Consider the following 21,158-nt stretch of genomic DNA (forward strand, 5'->3'; position numbering starts at 1 on the left):
CACTACAATTATAATTCTCTCAAGTTTCCTTATTTCTCTGACGATATCGTATCTTATTGTGAAAATAATTTGAATACTTGAGCTATTTTTGCATCGCACTAGTCCAATTAGTAATTATTTATGTATGTATCTTTTCGACCACTTTCCATCAAATCTGTTCTCTTCTGGTAGTTCGAAATGTTTATATTGGGTTAATACTGAGCATATTGATGGTATGCTTGACGACATTGTATCTGTTTTAGACCAAAATTATGCGTTTTCCTTAGGTAGTTTTCCATTAGCTTCCATCCACTAAGAGATTGGCAACCCTACAAATTTGGGAAGACCACTTTGTTGTTACATTTCCACATTATTAAAACTTATTGGAGGAAAGCCGAATTTTAACCTGACACTCTTGTAGAGAAGGCTTCCGCTCTAACAACCAGACTATTCGTAGTTATGTGAAAACGCAAAATAGATAGGCAACAAGTCAGACCATTGAAACAGAATGTTACTACTTGTAAATCTGAACGTCTATTAATAATTTTAGAGGTAATAAAGTTTCTTGAGACTAAGTAAATTGAAGAATATAGGTTGAAAAAAGCTTATGTAAAGAGGGCAAAATAAAACAATATTTTACCATTGTATTCTTTACTCATCCCTACCCCTAGCTAAAGCCACAGTAATTATTACTTTTACTTTAAATACTCCTTCGGCGACATTTAAGTATTTTATTTTCAGAAAGATTTTCTATACTATAAAATAAGGTAACAGAACGGACGAAAATAAACAATATCGGATAAGGATAACGCAATTTTCTGGACCTATCGAGCTGGGATAAGTCGCCGGAAGGTTTATAGAGAATGAAGGCGAGTGGATATTGCTTGATATCAGGTAAAATATCACCTTGGATATAAATTAGTTTTATTTTACAATAGGTTATTTTTAGGCTATTACATTTTACGCTTACTAAGAATCTTGACATATAGGCCAGTCAAATTGGACAATAAAAACGCAAAGCGTGATGTATTGCTGCATTTTTTTTATGTTGTTGGGACCAGTTAGGGTAACTCAAAACCAAGTTTGCAGCTTCGAGATCCCTGTGCTCCCTGTGTAATAAGTAAAATATTACAAAATTAATGTATTATTTTTAGTTTTTGGTCTATAACTTATTAACAGTGCATTTTTCTTAATACTACTTAAATGTAATAATTAAAGTACATAACATTTCCAACAATTTAAGCACAGTTTAATTTTGGTGTGTCAAATAGTTTTTGAGCAATGATTTTTCAAACATTACAAATGTTTTAAAGTAATTACGATGATTTAAATTTTTCCTGGGTTGTACCCACAAAAATGTTGTAATACCCATATTATGGCAGAGTTCTTAAAAGCTGCTTTTGTAGTAAATTTTATTGGCTTTCGTTTTATCACAAAGCCAAGTCTGTACCTTCAACACTTTTCTGAAAACTATACAAATAATAATTTATGAATATCACGATTTTTTTATTTAATGAGTTGAAATAATGTCCCCAACCATTAAGTGATAAAAACGAAATAAGGAAAAAACATATTTACGGTTAAAAGTTATATTTAAAGATAAATTATGACAAAACATTCTTAAAATTAGTATTTTGGCTTGTTGGACACTGAAGGCAAGGTATTAGAAATGTTTCCTGATTCAAACTCATCGGGTAAAGACATATATATCGCCAGGGTCATCTTCATCCTCTTCAATAAATGGTAATGTGACATTTTGGCAATTCTTAGCAGAGCAAGGAGTACATAATGGTGAACACTTTAGCCCGGCCTTCCGACAAGTGCAAGCATCCGTGCATCTCTTTTTGCACCTACATGAAATTAGTTTCAGAAGGTTGGATGGAGCTGGACTGCATGTTGTTGTCACTGGAACCAATTCTGCTGTGCTATTTGACCAACCCCACTCTGTGGGATCCTTTTCAATCCCTAACAACCATTTTTGCACTTTGTGGTAAGCTCAAAATGAGTGGAAGGAAGCTGCATCTTGGGTGGGGGCAAGCGTGATAAGTTTACCTTAGCGCTGGCTGCTGCCTTTACAAACAGGCGGAACCAAAGGTTTTCCAATTCATCGTGAAATGTGTTGCCACCATACAAAGCAATTAGGCACTTTTCTCCAGCTTCCGAGGAGGAATTTTTAGGGTGAGAATAGGGAAACCCATAAAACCCCGTTCCCTTTAGTACGATCATACTGGTTCGCAAACTCGTTCGGACGTAAGAATAACATTTGCTTCGAATTTAATCAAAATTGGATGAGTTTTACTCTAGTTAACGTGCTGATGGACATACACACATATTTAGATAAACTTGAACGAAGGCGTTTTTGACCTCTGGGAATTTTAAGTCGAAAAAGTAAATCAGTCCCGGCTGTGTATAAATAATGATATTTTTTCGACATCTAAATAAACGATATAAATAGCAGATCAAAGCACAGCTTATCTTTTGCCATTTTAACTTAACAAAGTCATTTTTCCATTTCTTTAAAACAAAATCCTGCAAGTGAGGTCCTTGTCCTTTTAACCAGTGAACAAGGTTGACCCAACAACAGGAGGTCGTCTTTCAGGCTCTCGGAAAAGATGCTATTGTAGTTAAAATGCATCATATAAATATTTGAAACAGCTAAAAATGATATACCGGAGTAGTTTACGCAACGATTGTGTTCAAATCACGAATACTAGATCGTGGTTCAAATCAAATCAAATGGAATGGCGTCAAAAACTATGTCTAAAACTTAACATAAAGAAAACAAGTCTAATAGAAATAAAACACTAATTAAACATATATTCTTCTGTTTTACTTACTGATAGGCAGTAGCTATTACCATAGGTGGTACGGTAAGGCTTAGTGCCGAGACCGATATATTTGATCATTTTCTGCGGTGGGAATATTTACCGGTACTGTAAGTTTTTCTTATAAAAATTTATATTAAATTTTTTTTAATTAGCTAAAGCATAGTAATTTTTTTATCTAACTCTTAATAACTTACACATGTTGTAAAAACAGGTTAAACTCATTAAATGAAAGAAAAAAAAACGTGATATTCATAAATCATTATTTTTATAGTTTTCAGAAAAGTGTTGGAGGTAGAGACTTAGTTTTGTGATAAAACGAAAGCCAATAAAATTTACTACAAAAGCAGTTTTTAAGAATTCTGCCATAATATGGGTATTACACAATTTTAGTGGGTCAAACCCAGGAAAAATTTAATTTATAGTAATTACTTAAACAAATTTGTTATATTTGAAAAACCATTGCTCAAAAACTATTTGACACACAAAAATGAAACTGTGCTTAAATTGTTGGAAATTTTATGTACTTTAATTATTACATTTGAGTAGTATTAAGAAAAATGCACTGTTAATAAGTTATAGACCAAAAACTAAAAATAATACAATAATTTTATAATATTTTACTTATTACGCAGGGAGCACAGGGATCTCGAAGCTGCAAACTTGGTTTTGAGTTACCCTAACTGGTCCCAACAACATATTAAAAATGCAGCAATACATCACGCTTTGCGATTTTAGCCTCTTTTTATGTACGATTTGACTGGCCTAATAAGAATTTACTAAAAATAGCAGATATTGCGCCCTATGAAGGTGCTTAGCTATAGACATGAGGGAAAATAATAGGTATTAAGTTAATACATTTTAGTCGAGACTAAGTTTGTTCAAACGTGAATTTAAATTGGTTTTTTTTTGCGATCAAAACTGCCCCGAATTCAAAATCTGCAAGGATTGGGGTATTTGGCTACTTTCCGGAATTTTGGAGGTTAGCTTTTCTAGGAATGTTGAGAATTTCAAAATGTATGTATCTAGACATATTTATAAATGTTTTAACTGCTGTTTTTTATTTTAATAAAAACCATTCAGCAGACAAAAATACTAAAGTAAATACTTGAGGTTACTATTTATTGTATTGACTTTGTGCAACAATACTTTCTATTTGAAAATCCTCATTTAATATACTAATTTAATGTCAAAGGGATATTAAATGTAATTAATTTATCTGTTTCATTCACACAAACGGCTGTGACTTTTCTAAACTGTTAGTATTTAATCAAAAGAGTGTACTTCATAAAACAAGCTCATCCAATGTAAAACATGTTGTAAAACTCCTCGTTGTAGATGTTTAATACAGATTTTGGAAGGATTGCAAGCCTATCGATGCCTTTCACTCTCCGTTTCAGTCATTAGGCTTACTGTTACAATCCCACATCTAGCTGTTGATCATGGAGATAACTTCTCTCTAAAATCACTGCGTTTTAGCGAGGGTCAATTTTTGGAATCGTTGTTTCATTTATTTCTTCGTAGTTTGTGATTGGGCATGATTTGTGAATCTTTTTTAGTGCAAAATGCACGTACGAATTGTTAAGTTTACATAATTCTTCAATTAACCTCTTAAATATCTATAGATATATCCATTACTTTCTGTATGAAGTTTGTACAACGTAGGAATTCTTATAGGATTGGAATGATACTTTAGGGATATTACTTAGTTTTTATATTATTGAAAGCAATACGCATGCAATTATGGTTATTTATTATTAGAATAGTATTCAAGACAAAATCACATTGTAAAAAATATAGAAAACTGTTGTGGGATAATTACATCAATTTTTAATACGTAATCCTAAACAAAGTAGTAGTTATTTTTACTATGTAATGGTTGGTCCCACACTTCCGCTTCCGCAAACAACTACCTGAGACAGAAATAACTGTTGATGGTGCAATTAAAATTCTAATCATGTAAAGTGTGAAGCCTTGCTTTGATTTGCGTTTCTTGCCCTGTTACACTAGTGTGTGTTGATGCCTACTAAAGCTTTTTCTTCAGGTAAAGAGTGCAGTTTTTTTGCAGATATATTGTTTTTTTTTATCTTATATCGTCGCAAATAAGTGTAAAATATTTATCTTAAAATGACCTTGACCAAAGGGCGTTTCACCCACCAAACTACTCTATTGTTGAGGACACTAGCGGGAAACTAACGCATAATCAGGCTTGGACACTAGTACATATAGTCCAGTAATAATTTATGTACCATGTCAGGATTAAATGTATTATTGTCGTGTGGATATTACATATTATACCGGTATTAGTGAGTATTATTTCGTTTAACTTATACAACAAGAAGAATAATCGAATACAAAAATTAAAGAGTGTTCTAGTGTGGTTTCCTATTATATGTACAAAATAGCATCTTATATAATGTAGGACTTTTGTTCATTACTCTTTTGATTAAAGAAATGGAGAGGACATGGTCCTAGAAAAGCCTCAGTCCGGTAGGGATCCGGCTCCCTGAATCGAAATATCACCAAACTAACTAAGAAACTAAAAAGGTTTTGGTTGTAAAACCAAGCAAATTAAACGTACCCTTAGAGATAAAATAAAATTATAATGTTAATATAATTAGTAAAATTTAGACCTTGAATTTATAGAGTATGAAGAATTTCTCTTAAATATGTTTTGGATTGTTTATACTATAATTTAAAATGTAAGAGGACCTACTTCAGTGCTTATTAAATGCATACAAAACATCCACCTAATTGTACGCAATTAAAGCTATTCATTATTTATCATCATTAGCCTACTTCTTATGTTCTATCAAAATTCTAAATATTTCCCTTGTCACCTGTTTGTCACGTTTGGAAATGTAAACAAAACATGGCCGCCACATCGGGACCGGAAGTTGATTTTATAACTTCCGGCTCTCGTCGAAGTGGCAAATTGTTTACACGTTGATTGTTGAAGCAGTGATCTCTCGCAGAAAAGCTACGATTGCTTGCGGATTTTAAAATTTAAATAAAAAAAATATTTGCATGTTTTTGCATTTTAATATAAAACATACGGCAATTTAGTTGGATTCTTCCTGATATGTATTGTTTGTGTTGACAATAATTTTTGCAAAACTTTTTTTCCTTTTGGCTCCTTTTATTGTTTGCTGATTTGTAACTTTTTTTGTAAAAGATCAAATAACTAAGTAGGCCTAAGCTGAAAGTTTTTCATATATATATATATATATATATATATATATATTAGAAATTGAGGAAGCAAAAAAATGGTGCTACATAAGTATAAAAAATTGTATCAATGGCGTATGGGATTTTTATATATACATTGCCTTTAAGTAATTAACAATAATTGTTTCAAGAGGTGAGTAGAATTTGTATATCAATTTTAAATTCTACAGTTTTGAAGAAAATTTAAAAAACACTGAAGTAGTAAATATTTTGTAGTTTGTTAAAAACTAGGTTTTTTCATCTGAGTTAAATGATTATTTTTTTTAAATACCGTTCAGGTTTTTGGAGTACAAATAACTTGGATTTAACTAATATCAATACAGTATAGCGAAATCCAAAAAGATTATTGTTCAGGCTTTTAAAATTGTATTTTAAAAATAATGTGTCTGTGTTTATTGTGCCAATGTGTGCCAAAATACAATTAAACTTAAGAAGATTACGCCAGGTTATTTTCTAACAGAAAAGAGTTTCAAGGGGGGCGCTAAGCAGTGTTATCTGTAAAGCCTTAGCCAGACATTGTGTCAAACACGGCATAATTAAAGGGTTGATCAGCTGGGCCTCAATTTGGGTCTTAACGAGACATCAAAGACAACTACCCGAGTTGGATAAAACTGGGGATGTGTCGCACATTTAATTGGAATGTTCTGATACGAGTGCACTGAAACCGTTCTACCTCCTCCCTACAATGCGATTACCGTGAGCTGACTGTGGAAATGAGGATTAGTGAAGTTGTAGCCTGTGGTAGTAATGGCAATAATGTTCACTGTAATAAAAGATGGACTCATCAGCTGATTATTTCCTCTTATCAACGTACAGTGGGAGTACGAACATAAATGTATTGCATTTCACTTCTCCCATGACGTCAGTCAAATCAGCTGTAGTATACGGTAAACATTTCACTGACACAGTTAAGGGTCTTATATTTTGTAGTTAGAAACTTACCCTACTTTCATTATTACTCTTTGCTTTTACAACTGAATTAACTATTTTGTCACTAGAAAACCATGGCTAGTAATTTTATCAGCAAATAGTCCATATTAAACGGTATGTCGTTAGTAATAATTGGGAACTCTACTAATAAAATAATACTTACTGCTTACTGCCATGTCCACTTGTACCCAAGCTGGTACTTGGCCTCGCCAACACGTTGTCGCAAGTTCTCTCGGTCCTCCGAATCTTCCTCTACTAGTCTCATCTTTTCCATATCTTTCCGGAAAAACAGATAATAAAAGATAGTAAAAAATAAGAAAAAAATAAGGTAGTAAAATAGAACAATAAGTCAATATTAAAAGGCATACTGTAGTCCTAACAGTACCTTAAGTAAATGTTTTAAAATCGTGAGTAGTGAGAGAGAGAGGGAGCCAGAGAAATTCTTTATTTATAACAAATTATTTTGCAGCAATACATTCAAAAATAAAAATATCACATGGGTCACAATGACCTGTGAGTGAATTGATAATTTTTAGATTTAAACTACTTCACGTAAAGCTATTTCGTGCTATTCTCTGTCAAAGCTGAACAAACTAGTGTGAAATTGTATTTTTTGTAGGTAAATATTCATAAATTTATGCGATGAGTTTTAACTGATCTATTGCATCCTTAATACAAAAATCCCTTCTAATAAATAATACCATAGGCTAAATAGTAGTAAAACCATACTCCCACTCTAAAGTAACGTAACAAATGAATATGTATATTTTCTTTAAGTTGTCTAGATAGACTTGCAAAAGTCCAGTCAATGAGTATTATCGGTATTGATAACTATGATACCGCCTACGGAAAGTTCTACTTAAGATTTATATTTCTTTTGGCATGTATAAGTTGACCTGCAGGAATAAAAGTGCAGTTTATAGGTTACATATAAAGGCCCGATGGCCATCAAGCTGTAAAACGCGTGTAAAAGTAGCCGCAGTGATGGTTTACAGCAGCCGTACACTTGCTGATGTTATGGTGCTATAAACGCAATGATGCCTTGGTAGGCGCGGATAAATGCAGGAGAATAGAGTCAATGCAATGCCTTTTGTGAGATTGATGCATTGAGTTGACTTCTTATTTTGAGTTGTTACTTTTGCTTGACCTTTGGTAACTCTGGGGTCATGTGCAGCTTCGAGACTGCTAAACAGTATTAATCACCAATAGTACCATTTCAGATTACTAAAATCTATTTTAAGCATATATTTAAGGAAGGAAGGGGAATTAATTGCCTAAAAACATTGTTCAATGTACAGTAGGCTTATTTAAAATATATATTTGTTGATAACAACTACTTACAAAAACAATAATCACATATTGAGAATACAAACGCTACTCTCAACTCTTGATCATACAAATATGTTTAATGCTTGAGCTTATGTTTGAATCCAATTGTTTGGTTACATAAATATGTGTTGCAAATGAAATAATTTCATATGAACTGGGATTTATTAAATGGGGTTTGTGTTACAAAAGCGTTTAAAGGAAAACCTACACAAACACATTACGCTATTTTTAATTTTCAAAAAATTAGTAATTATCTTTAATCTGAATTTCTTCTGAAAGTGTCTTAAATTGTCTAATACGTTATCTGGAATGCCAAGAGGTAGCATAGGACGAAGAGTGCATGCTGTGATTATAGTACAAGCACGTTTAAAAATTTGAAGGTCGCTTATTTTATTCCATGCAAGACGTATTTTTTACTCAGATTTCATTAGTTTAGCCTGTCAATTTATGGTTTAACCTTTTAAAATATATTCGAGACATAGCAACGAGACCAGGGTAAAAAAAACTTAAGTAGGGCCTAATTAATTGTGCAATAAACCTAATATTATTACTGCGTTTTCATTTACGCCGTTGGAATTCCAATTTCTTTAATGGTATTTCACACGTTTGCTTTGAAAATCGTTTACTTACATTAAACTGCATATGGCTGATTTAGTAATGACGTTAGATAACTTGTATAAATGTCAGGTGCATTGATGTAAAACCCACAGTTTATGCTGCCTGTATTGCTTTCTCTTATCTGAGTTGCTGTTAAAGTCTGCTTTATTTATGGAATATAAAGAGCCAGTGGCTATCAAGACATGTTACGAGTACAGCCGTTTCTCAGGTAGAGTTGTGGTTATCACATGCAGCTCTATACACCTTATGCTATACATGCGTTTACCTTTAAAGAATATGGGCAACTTTAAGTTGGGTTTACAGGTCTTACGTGTGTTATTAAACCTATGCTAAAATATAGTACCGGCACCGGCGGACCGAGCCATGGCTCGGTATAGTTTATTTCGATTGTAAAAGCAATATAAGGAAACTCACGTTTTATTTACATCTAATTTTGGCCTTTATTATTTAAGTTTCAGTGGAATTTCAAATTATTAAAAAGATTGTTTTATTTGGAACAATGGAAATTTAACGTAGCGAACCACAGCATATTATACGTGTACGCTTGAACTTTAACAGTCGATAGTAAAAATCACTTGTTTTTAACAGCCTATAATCATTGTTTTGACAGTTTGTTTCAATTAAAAGAGCTGATTAAAAATGTTTGTTTCAATTTGAATTTACATAAAATATACATATATATTATTATTAAATATTTATTTCACTGTTTATAATCAAAGTTTGCCTCAGTACTCTGGGGATTAAGTTTTGGTTGGAGAAAACCAAGTAAAATAATCAGTATTTGGAACTATATTCCCCTTTATCGAATAATCGTCAGTGTGATGTTTGCTCAATAAATTCCAATATACAATTCCAATATATCATCTGCATAATATAGAATCTCGCATTTGATGTCCAAACAAAAATAAGATTGTTTAAAAGACGCGTGTAACCTATAAACAGTTATTTTTGAATTATTGTGTAGAAAAGTATATTTAATCTTACTTAATAGAGAAACATTCGTGAATTTGTTGCTTCAGTATTCGTTAGTTACTTTGCTTAGGAAACCCGAGGCGGTAAATTGTAGTGAATGTTCACTGGGAAGGCTGTGCCAATTCTATTTCGCACGGAATGATCGAAGGAAAAAAAATTCAATCGAAAACTGTACGCGTTTAAGAGCTTTGACTGTTTAGTAGAATGTTTGTTTTTTTTTGGGGGGGGGAGGGAGGGTTTCCTTCCCTAAATTAGATTCTTAGCTAAACAATATTTTTATTATCAAACATGAGGAATCTGACAATCGTCCAAAATATACTGGTGACGTTCAATGTACGCACCTTCGGGGAAATTCACTACAATAAACAACGGACACTGTATTGATCTTTGCCCGTCTCTTACAAAGTATACAATTTTAATAAAGTAAAATTAATTAAGGTTTATTATTGACCAACGTTAAGAATCACAAATCACATAAACTTGGAAACGTAAAACGAATCCATTGGAGCAGGCAGACGCCATTAAGTCATTGGACATTGTAGGCCTGTAACAATGTTGTTAAACTATGCATTGTAATTGAAACATAAAAAAAATATTAAAACCCTTATTTTATGTCGCAATTTTTTACTCACAATATATATATATAGCCTTAGCCTATATATCTAGGATATTTTATAAATTACTCAATTATTTCCTAATTGACCATGTTACAAGGTATAATAATTTATTTCCCCTTTAATATAAGGGAATTAGAAAGCATAATTTCATTCGAAAGTTTTTCTTCACTTAAATGTGAAGGGTTTTCTCTTATTTTATGGTAAATACTAGAGTCCCTGCATTACTCCATGGTAGAGTAAGTTTAATTTATGATATTATTTTTTAAATTGTTCATGTGAGAAAATGTTGCTGCATCATTACATACCAGTATATATTTACATAATATATAGCCCCGCAAAACTAATCATTGGTTTATCTAAAATACAGCTCTATGATAAAAACATTAATTCATTATATAAAAGTTCAAGCTATTGCACTCATATTAGACTTATTTTTTTTATTTCTTCAATTGCATACATAATAAGTCAATAAGTGTACACACGTGTTGCAGAAAGTGTTATTCCAACATGTGTAAATGTAGAGGTACGTGGTACGCAAAATAAAGTAACACTAATAACATTTGACAGTTTGGCCGGAACAGAGCTGTACAGTAAAATATTGGTGCGAGGATTTATAGGCTGTAACTCGAGCTCTATTGTTTCATATGTTACAACAATAGTTAACTTACAGGATTTAGTATTACACTCGTAGATTTAAACTTATATACTTGTATATATACTTATAGGAGTCTTGAAAACATTTAAATGTACTCATTTGTTTTCATTCCAATCAATTTAATTAAACGTGTATAGTATATTTTGTATTTACAAATTTCCTTTTGAGATCGCAAGGTAAAAAAGTTTAATGACAGTAAAGTTGTTTACATTTATCTTGTTTTTAATCAAATTCTGGTAACAAAATAAGTTTTTCATTTTTTTACACTTATGTTTACTTTGCAGTTTAATTATTGTTTTCATTAATGTTTCATTCAATGAGAAAGTTTTATTTTTATATTCTTTTTTTATATCTATATTTTTTTTTATATCAATATCCTTTTTGAATCTGTAAGAAAGTGACTTATATAGTTTGCTCATGTGTTGTCGATAGCTGCCAAGTTCAGCAACTACACTATTGGTTAATGTAAATCATACTTTGAGCCCTACTTAGTATTGATTATTTATTTGACAAATTATGGACAAACATACTTTGGCACTCAATTCAGGGACTGAAAAATATTTTCAACCGTTCATTCGGTCTAAAATAGAATTGGCCCTTAAAGCCTTCCCAGTGAGCTCCAAACTCAGGGTTCGCCATTGTGGAATCCTCTAACGAAAGTAAATAATAAATACTGGGGTAAAATATTCATGTTGGTCCATTCGAATTTTACAATATATTTAACCTTGTATCCCATTATTTTTTTTATATAATTCTAATTAGTGAAAGTTTATTTATCAATCATCTGTGTTAGAGGTACATTTTAATATTATTATTTTCAAATACACCATGACTTTAAACAGGGTTCTCTTAAAAGCAAACGGAAGTTGTATAATGTTTTAGACGGTTTGTATAGTACAACTTATTCAAAAACGTTGATCATTTATTTCCAAATTTATTTCCAATTCTTAGTACTGAAAGATCGAGTTTGTATACATCTCGCATAAGTAGGTAATTATTGCTGCTGTAGTTAATCATTTAAATGAGTTTTTCAAAGATCAAAACACTATTTAATTGAACTAATACCCTAAGAATGTACTCTGACCCGAAAAATCTTCCGTCGTTACAAAAACATAACTAAACATGGACAAATTATTGAGTAAATAAAAAAACTAAAATTTTAATTACCAAAATAATATTACCTTTGTACTTGTTTGTATGGTTTGTAAATTATAGCAAAGTTAGTTTATAAATCCGATTAAAAGGTTAACCTTTTATTTTAACAACATTACAATTGTGCCGTTACTATGACTGTTTTGTAGATGATATTTGGTCCCTTGTATTTATTTCGGTGTGATATGATTTGTACAATACTTTTTTTATTCTGAGCTCTTGTTTAGTAAATAAGTCCCCGAGTTGAGCGCGACAACTTTAAAAACTCTCTCTGGAAAAGTTATTTGTAAAGGGATTTTTAATACTTACTTATAGAAAGGGGTATTGATGGGGTAATGTTATTTGACTTGGGCCTATCTTTATTATATCACACTTTTGGTATTCAAGTATTTCGCTTAAATTAATTAAATTGACGTGTTCCATCGTGACACCTTGATATTGTAACTGTAATTAAAGGCATTTCGTGTCAATAGAAACTTTTAGTTTCAACCTCTTTTTCTAAATATTTTATCAATTTGATTATTTTACATTCGACGTGTTTAGTTGTGTAAAATTTTATTGTTTGTATATGTAACCAAAATTGTAGCACGAAACTTGTTGCTTAGATTATTAAGTATGGAATAGAACAGTGGTAGTTTGGAGGTATTTTTATGACACATCATTTCCGTTTATTTTATTTTTACAAAATTTATTTTATTTTTTCAATACTCAAAAGGATAACTTTTCGATTGCTGCTATATTTTTCTTAGATACAAAAATGGAATAGTTGTACACTTATAAGTCTTTCAAAAATTTAATTTATTTCTAAACTTTAAGATTTTGCTTTACTTTTCCGTTCCATTACGAAAACCGTCCCTTCCCAGCACTTGCTTCGAGTTTCAAAACATCTTGAGAGCGGAGTTAAAAGTTTGGAAAATGTTCACTTTGTTTTCATTTATAAAGCATGAAGACTCGGTTTATAGTTTTACTGAGACAAAACATTTTCCATCGGGTTTAGCTTTTAGCTGAAATTTTAGTGCAATATATGTAATGATGTTCAGCAATAAAGGCTTTTTGCTTTACTAAATTTATTTAGAAAGTATTTTATTAGAACTTTACAAAATGTAACGTGTTCGAACTTTTTATGTTCCATTTTAAGGCTTAATTGGATTTAATAGAAACAAGACTTTAAAACAATAATTTAGTTCGTTTTGAATTATAACAAAATACTTATAAACAAAACAAAATGCAATAACTTATCTAAACTATTTTTTCTTACCAATTTTGTAAACTCCTTCGAAATAAATTAAATATTTCTTGTATATATTTTAAGTTTTTTTTTTATATCTGTGTTTACGCGTTTTTTTATTGAATTAATCGGTTGTTTTACACCATGGAGTTGATTACAAACAAGAGAATAAGTGGGGTAAAAATTTATTTACTTATTTTTTCATTTGAGAATCGGCTTTATAAAACCAGAAGCAAAACTTTGACAAATGGCGGTATCATGTATTGTATGATAAAACATTATTTAAATGTTCACATTTGACAAATATTAAATCTATAATATATCATATAAACACACAATATACAATGTTCGTATAATGATGTATAATATCGAATACTTTGAAATAGTGATGTTAGTTTTGATATTGCATTGGAGGCATCCGTAGAACAGATTTTATGTGTGTTATTGAGCTTGTTTGATCAAAAGACAAAAGCTGCAACAGTTTTATGTTTATGACAGTTCTATAAAACCAACATCAGATCCAACAAAGAGTTTATCATGATGCAGCGTACTACGGAGAGAGGTACGAACTAAAAGATTGTAAATCTTTGTTGCATTTTATCGCAGAGATTTTATGTTATTTTGTGGAGTAAAATTTTAAACTTTGATTTAAATCAAAGATAAATATCGGTATTAATTTTCTTTTACTGTAATGCATAACGATAATGTTCCTTTAATCATTGCAAAGACCTCAACATATACGGATTTGCTACATAGACATTTTCGTCGTCGATCCTGAAGTTATTTTCTTGAATATTTTTTTCCCAATTTAAATCAGTTTGATCAGTTTTGCCTATTTGGCTAAAAACTATAACCATATTTTGTCCTCGATTATTATTTACGATTGGCTTAGTTACAGTTTTATTTAAGATACACTTATGCTCGATTCAAAAATTGACTCATCCGCTTTCTACAAAATATACTATAACTGTATTCTTTTAGCGAGTGTCCCACTTAGGGAATAAGCTATAACCGTAGGTCTCATAATAATACTAAGACCCGGGAACGTTATACTTATTTGTTTTAAGACCCCCAGAGTCCAAAAACACACTCCGTTCAAATTCATATGCATATTTAAAGATGTGTCTGTTAGCGCGATAACTCGAGAAAATCGATCAGATTTCATGAAATTTGATACAAACGTGTGTAAACCTACGTTTATTCCAACGAGTTTGCGATTCAGCATGACCGGACTATGGAAACGGGGTTTTATAGTAGATGTATGGGCTAAAAATTGTTTTTCCCATTTTTTTACTCCAAAATTAAGTATAACAATTTATTTCCAAAACATTTTGTAGATCTTAAAAAAATAATGTGGTACATTGAAGCGTTGTTGTTTACCTAACGTTTACGGAGATAATTAAAAGAATAGTAAATTGTAAATTCCTACGTTATTCTCATAGGGTAAATATAAACTGTTTAATGTTTTTAAACAGTTGAATTTTATATAGGAAATAAATATGACAATTTTAAGGGAATATTCTAGTTAAAATCCAATTAGGTAAAGGAGTTTCGTTTAGTCTGCAGGTTTGCTGCGGTAGGGGTATTTTAAAATCTGCATGGATACGAACAGTGTTGGTATCATTGCTAAAGTTAGTGGTCCAGTTATGTACATTATAGTAATTAAGTATGAACGGTACACACGCTGAAAATTAGAGACACGATCCTTATTTTAGGGCATCCTGTTCAAAAAAACGAAAAATATTACCATAGAAATGTTTATGTTTGCAAATGACAAAAACATTTTGACATTATGTTTATTATAAAACATTTTTTTTATAAACTCAGATCAGTTTAGAAGAAAAATTAAATCTGAAAATAAAATTAGTTGCAAACAAAAAGTTAGCGTTGGAGTCGAATGCATTGAGTGCACCTGTCATATTTATGCGATATTTGATAGCTGCAGTGAATTACTGTCAACATAGAAACCACTGCATAATTTACGGACGCCAGTAAAATATACTGTTATTGTTACGATCCGTCGTTTGAAGTCATATTTTACTGTATATGTTTTAGAATTTACTGACGTAAGGGTAAAAGTGTATTTACAATGAGACGTTTTTACTTTTAATTATTGAGTGTCTTGAAACCCAGAAAAGTTTTTTTTATAGGAGGTTCTTTTTTTATTCATTCGTTGTTTTCTTTTTCAGGTAAAACGCATGAAACCTTCTCTAGTTGTTCGTCTGATACGTAAGTAAAAGAATACATTGTGGAGATTACAATGTTTATGTTTTGTTTATACTAATGAGTTTCTTTCTTCTTCTATAAAACGTGAAAAATTAGTGTTTATATTCTAAGAATTTTTATTTAGAATTACAAATAAGCATGAACGTTGTTTATGTGTGAGTGTTAAACATAGTATGAAAAATTATACTCTAATATTACCGGATAAGTTTGGAATTAGAATTTTGTACTTAACTTTCGGTAGCTTCAATGTGTTTCGATTTACAATTTGTTCTTTAATTCCTTAAAGGGAGTAGAAGTCTACTCCCTTTAATCTTCGTTTAAATATACAAAGTGTAACTACAGCCAATCCGGCGCAATATACATGGATCATAATTTGATATGATTTGACATGAAAGTATTTATATTATTTATGACTTAGTTCATTGGGAAGAACAACAATGGAATACATAGTATACTATACACATTCAAATGTTGCCCATGCATTATTTACTATAAATTTAAATTATTTAATATTAATTTATACAAATTACCAATAATCAAACCAATGCTTATGCAAGCACTAAGTTTAAATAATATACTTGTTTATTTTATATAACCCATAGTTTTTGTAAAAGAGGTTATCAGTTATATGGATACGTCGTCATAAATTTAGATCGTTTAAGGTGGTTGTGGGTCTAGGTTATAATGTATTGCACTATCAATACTGCCCATAATTTCCTATAAGCCCTGTAGCGCTACCCTTCGCACGATCGGTGCTGTTAGATAGGTTCATTTGATCAAAATTGTGGTAAGGGATCGTGTAAGTGGTATTAGGCTACTTTGCTTGGGAAATAACTTAATATTGTAAATATTGTAAGTATTGTAATATTGTAGTACGTAAAACAACGTATAAAACAACTGATTATTAAAACGAAATTAAATACACGAATCTAACAGTAAGAATATTTAAACAATTCCCATAAATATTTCTCCAAAGGTTTATAATATTTAATTCATAGTTTCCACCGATGACAACGTGAATGCGATGCTTTGAATATTTCAATATTATCCCGGGCACCGACATCAAATGCCAGAAGTGTTTCAACATGTCCAATTATATCGAAATAACACCAGCATCGTCGCTTTTTTCAACACCTTACTGCCATATAATCAAACATAAATCAATTTTATTTTATTTTAGAAGAGATGAATTGTAATTAACGTAGAGTATTTTGATGGAGTGTTTAATGAACTACTCCGGTGTCAAATTTAATATATGAGGCCTAATCCTGGACAAAGCCGCGCTCTAAAATATCGGTGTGATAGAGTTTATAGCCTGGCTGTGTTATTCACGCCCCTATTGTCTCATGTATCCAGCAATGTTGTTTATGGTCGTTCCTAATTTAAGAGGTACTTATTTTGTATAAAAACGTTATTAAATGTTGGTATTGTTGATTTTTATTTCAAGTTCTGGTTAGTACTGAGAAAATAACTAGTAAATCTTATCTTGTGTGTACAATTTCAATCTTGGATTTGATTCATTATTCATATTTTGTATACGTCACCTGAGACTTTTTCACTACATTGTATTTGTAAATTAAGTTCATCTAAATCAGTTTTGTAACTTAACTAAATTTATAACAAACTGCTAACTTTAACTGTTCAAACTAACAATGGGTACGTTTCATTCAAAAAATGAACAACGAAGCACGAAATATCTTCTGCGTTTACTTAAGAAAATAATAAAAATAGACTAACGATACTAACCAAACCCATCTTGTTTTTAAATGTATTTTACAAGTAGGTGTAATATTTTATACCTGAAGTTATTTTGCATTCAGTTTCTCAGCAAGACATAAAAATAACTAAATTTATCTTATGAATATGTACATTAAAAACACCATTTAAATTTTAAAGCAGAAAAGCATACACTATGTTTGAAATACCAATTTTTACAAAATTTTTTCAACAAATTACAATCCTGATCAAAGTTTCCTGGAAACTTCATTAAGTAGCACGATGTTAATATATCAAAAATTTAAGTATAAGAATGCTTCCTTGAATAACTTAAATTGTAAAATTAAAATAAAGTACTAATTGTTGGTGGTGGGGGGGGGGGGTGGGGTAGCAAAGTAATACATCAAAAATAAAATGAAACTAAAAATATTCTTCTATGTTCACCTTTATTACATAACTTGATCATTACATGTTGTTCAAATAGCGTATTACATCACATTCAATCTCACTACAGTAAGGTATTTAATTTTGAAATTCCACACTCTCATAAAACTATTTCTAACTCAGGGCTGTGTTCATAAATACAATATAATCGGGTTGCGCATTGTTAGATGTTTACTACATTTTGCTTTATTCAAGGCTTGCGAAGGCGTTATAAGCTTTTCTTGTTCCATATATTTCTCTCCATATTCTTTGCCTAGATACTGTATTTATATATTACCAATATACGTTCAAGAATAAAATATGTTTTACTTCGCTTTTACTTCGTGAAATCGTCCTACGATTGTAAGTTAAATCGGTTTAAATCGTGTTTAACTGGAAATTTTCAACAGAATCCGATTAAACTGAACAACAGTGTGACTATTTGGTAGAGGTAAATTAATACATGCTGTTTTTGTTATTAAAGTTATCTGGGGACACAGAGAATGAACCATGGTGTTCTATTGGCTGTGCTAGGGGTTAGAAACATGAATTTCGGTCTGAAATTATTTGAAACATAATGTTTTGTAATACAAAAAACTGACTACTGCTAAATCATGATTTTTTCAAACTACTGTTGATTAAATTGGCAAATGTTAGCATGTTTTTGCCAGTCAATAACTTATCACTTCTGATCTAATTGGGCCATGTTCCAGCACTCTTGGTATGCAGTTCAGTGGTGAGGGGAGGAAAATTGAAATATCTTTAGCAGGGGGAGAAAGGCCAATTAGGCGTCTAAAGAATTTCGGTTTTGTCCTTACAACTCTTATTAAAACTGTGATAAGTTATTAAATATTTTATTGAATTCTTACGGGGTGTTAAACATAAAAAATTATACTTTTGACAGTTGTATTTTAGCATTATTAGGCGTTGGTTCAACTTCTTAGCTCTAGTACAGTCATATATTGTGGTCGAAGGTGTCTATCATCAAAAAGGTACACATACCAACCATTTTAACAATTATGAACACAGCAACCTATTGTGGCGTATTCTTCAAACCCCCCAGGTGTTCTCCGAATCTACTTAAATTTAACCCTGTTTAGGGTGTACACTCCTAATTACTGAATGAGATAACATTAAATGCTTGATGCCATTAATATGTTATATTTCATTTCAAAGAGCAGAAAGATGTATTCGTTAAAAGCCACTGCAATTTTATGATACAAACATTATAAGGGATATTTATCTCCAAATTACCAATTCTGATCATCTTTTGATTGTTTTGTATGATTCTCAAGAAGTATTAGTCTGATGTTTCAACAAACAAAATGAATTGTCTATTTGTAAAATATTAAATTCCTAAGTTAAATTAAAATCGATTAACGAAAAATTCAAATCATCACATACATTTTACGTATCTTGCATATTTATAATTTATTTCGTCTACCATTAAGTATAGAACATTGTAGAAGACCCAATAATTCATAAATTAAAGCGTAAGTCTGTTATTACATAATTACACAATATTGTCTCGGAAGCGTTTTAGGAACTTTCCTTTTAACCTTAAGTGTAAGTGATGGGTTGTCGCCAAGCGAGGTTTAAAAGTTTAAGAAACAACTCCTTTAACTCAATTAATAAATGAAAACTCCGTCTGGGAATTTTCCACCAACGCAATAGTCCACAATATCCAATCGAAATTTGGTGTCTAGGAATTGTATGAATTTCATCAGTGCAGATATTTTTGTATAGAAAGCGTGTTTTTATACGAAAAAATTAGGACGACAAATATTTGTCAAAATGACAAAGATAAAGCTACGAAACTTAGAACAATGTTTATGTTTATTTCATCACATTGTTCGGTGATACGTTGCCTTTTCAGGGGCAGATGCTACTTTTGAATCGGTATTATTAGGTGCAAAATTTTGTAACGAGAAATATTCTTATTAGTTATTAGTTTTAAATATGCTCAGTTTATGGTAATGGATGAACTAGTTCTCGCATTCGCTCCATCTCCTTCATTGCATGGTGTCTTTCCAGTGAGTTTTGAGCAGTTAAAACGTAGCCTCGATAAAGTAAATGGAAACAATGTATTTCTAAATTTCGTTATCTATGAAGACAAATAAATGTTTACATAGTATGGATCCACCTAAAACTTTGCATTAGTTCAATACAAAATATTTAATAGAACAATTAAACACTGTGATCGGACGGTATAGTAATGCATAAGTGACAAAAATGCAGAGAGCTGTTTGGTTTCTTACCCCAATAAATACTCTAAAATGCCAAAATCAAACTGTACAAACTAAATTATCTGCATACAGAATAATTTATTTTCTGAGTTTTACAATGAAAGAGCAGCGACCTCACTGCATGCAACTAGTAGCATGTCATATTTTATGAGTTATTTGATGTATGTCAGCGGTAGTGAAATATCCTGCCTGTCAACATGGAAATTACCGCATAGTTCTAGTGTTACCCGAACAAATAGTGTTTTTGACATTTTAATTCTGTTGCTGGCTCTTTTTTACGAAACCCAAATACACACTATGGAGAGTCACTGTTTACGGATAAAATAATCTCCTAAGTTGTCATCCCCGTTTCCTCAACTAGGCCTACATTACTGATTAGGTGATATGAAAGGTTGCATTGTTGTCTACACTGCTTAGTCTTGTTAGAAATTTATTTTGAATAAAATTCTACGTAATTTTCTCAAGTCTATTAATTATAAGTATGTTTTTCGGTATTCACTTAATCACACCACTTTGAGATTATTTTTTCTGCTTATTTGTTAAACTATTCATAACTTACCTAACCCTCCGCGTTGGTGGATGTGTAACTACTATATGCAACAAATGTAAAGATTAAAATGTTTCTGTTCTGTGTCCTCTTCCCGTTGCAAAGCACGGGTACAACAGCTAGTATAGCATAATCCTTTCACGCTGGGTCCTTCCTTACTCCAACAGTTCCCAACATATCTTCTATGTTATGGTAAACGTCTACTCGATCCTAATGTAAATACATTCTTAAGTTATTTCATAATAGGCCTAGCTGATACATCCATAAGATTGCCCAATGTAAAATAGATCAGCGTGTAATAATTATTTTAGAAAACTACACTTTAAATCAACTGCTACTTCTAAGACGTTGTTAACATGTATATAGCTATATTTTTTTATTTTGGATAAATTAACTTTGTTGCGGTAAATTTTTGTTTACAATATGTGCACCATAAGAAATCTGAATGAAATCACCCTCTTTGTTAG

At 31.1% G+C, this 21,158-nt stretch overlaps 1 protein-coding gene across 1 annotated transcript in view; it reads left to right on the plus strand.

The window, feature by feature from the left end:
- LOC129002078 (semaphorin-2A-like) overlaps positions 1-21,158 on the plus strand; it is a 282,280-nt gene that overhangs the window by 127,074 nt on the left and 134,048 nt on the right. The gene's annotated exons all lie outside the window — the stretch shown is intronic.

Source organism: Macrosteles quadrilineatus, unplaced genomic scaffold, assembly GCF_028750875.1.
Source record: "Macrosteles quadrilineatus isolate MER2022 unplaced genomic scaffold, UCM_ALF_1.0 Scaffold_9__3_contigs__length_116548681, whole genome shotgun sequence".
NCBI lineage: Eukaryota > Metazoa > Arthropoda > Insecta > Hemiptera > Cicadellidae > Macrosteles > Macrosteles quadrilineatus.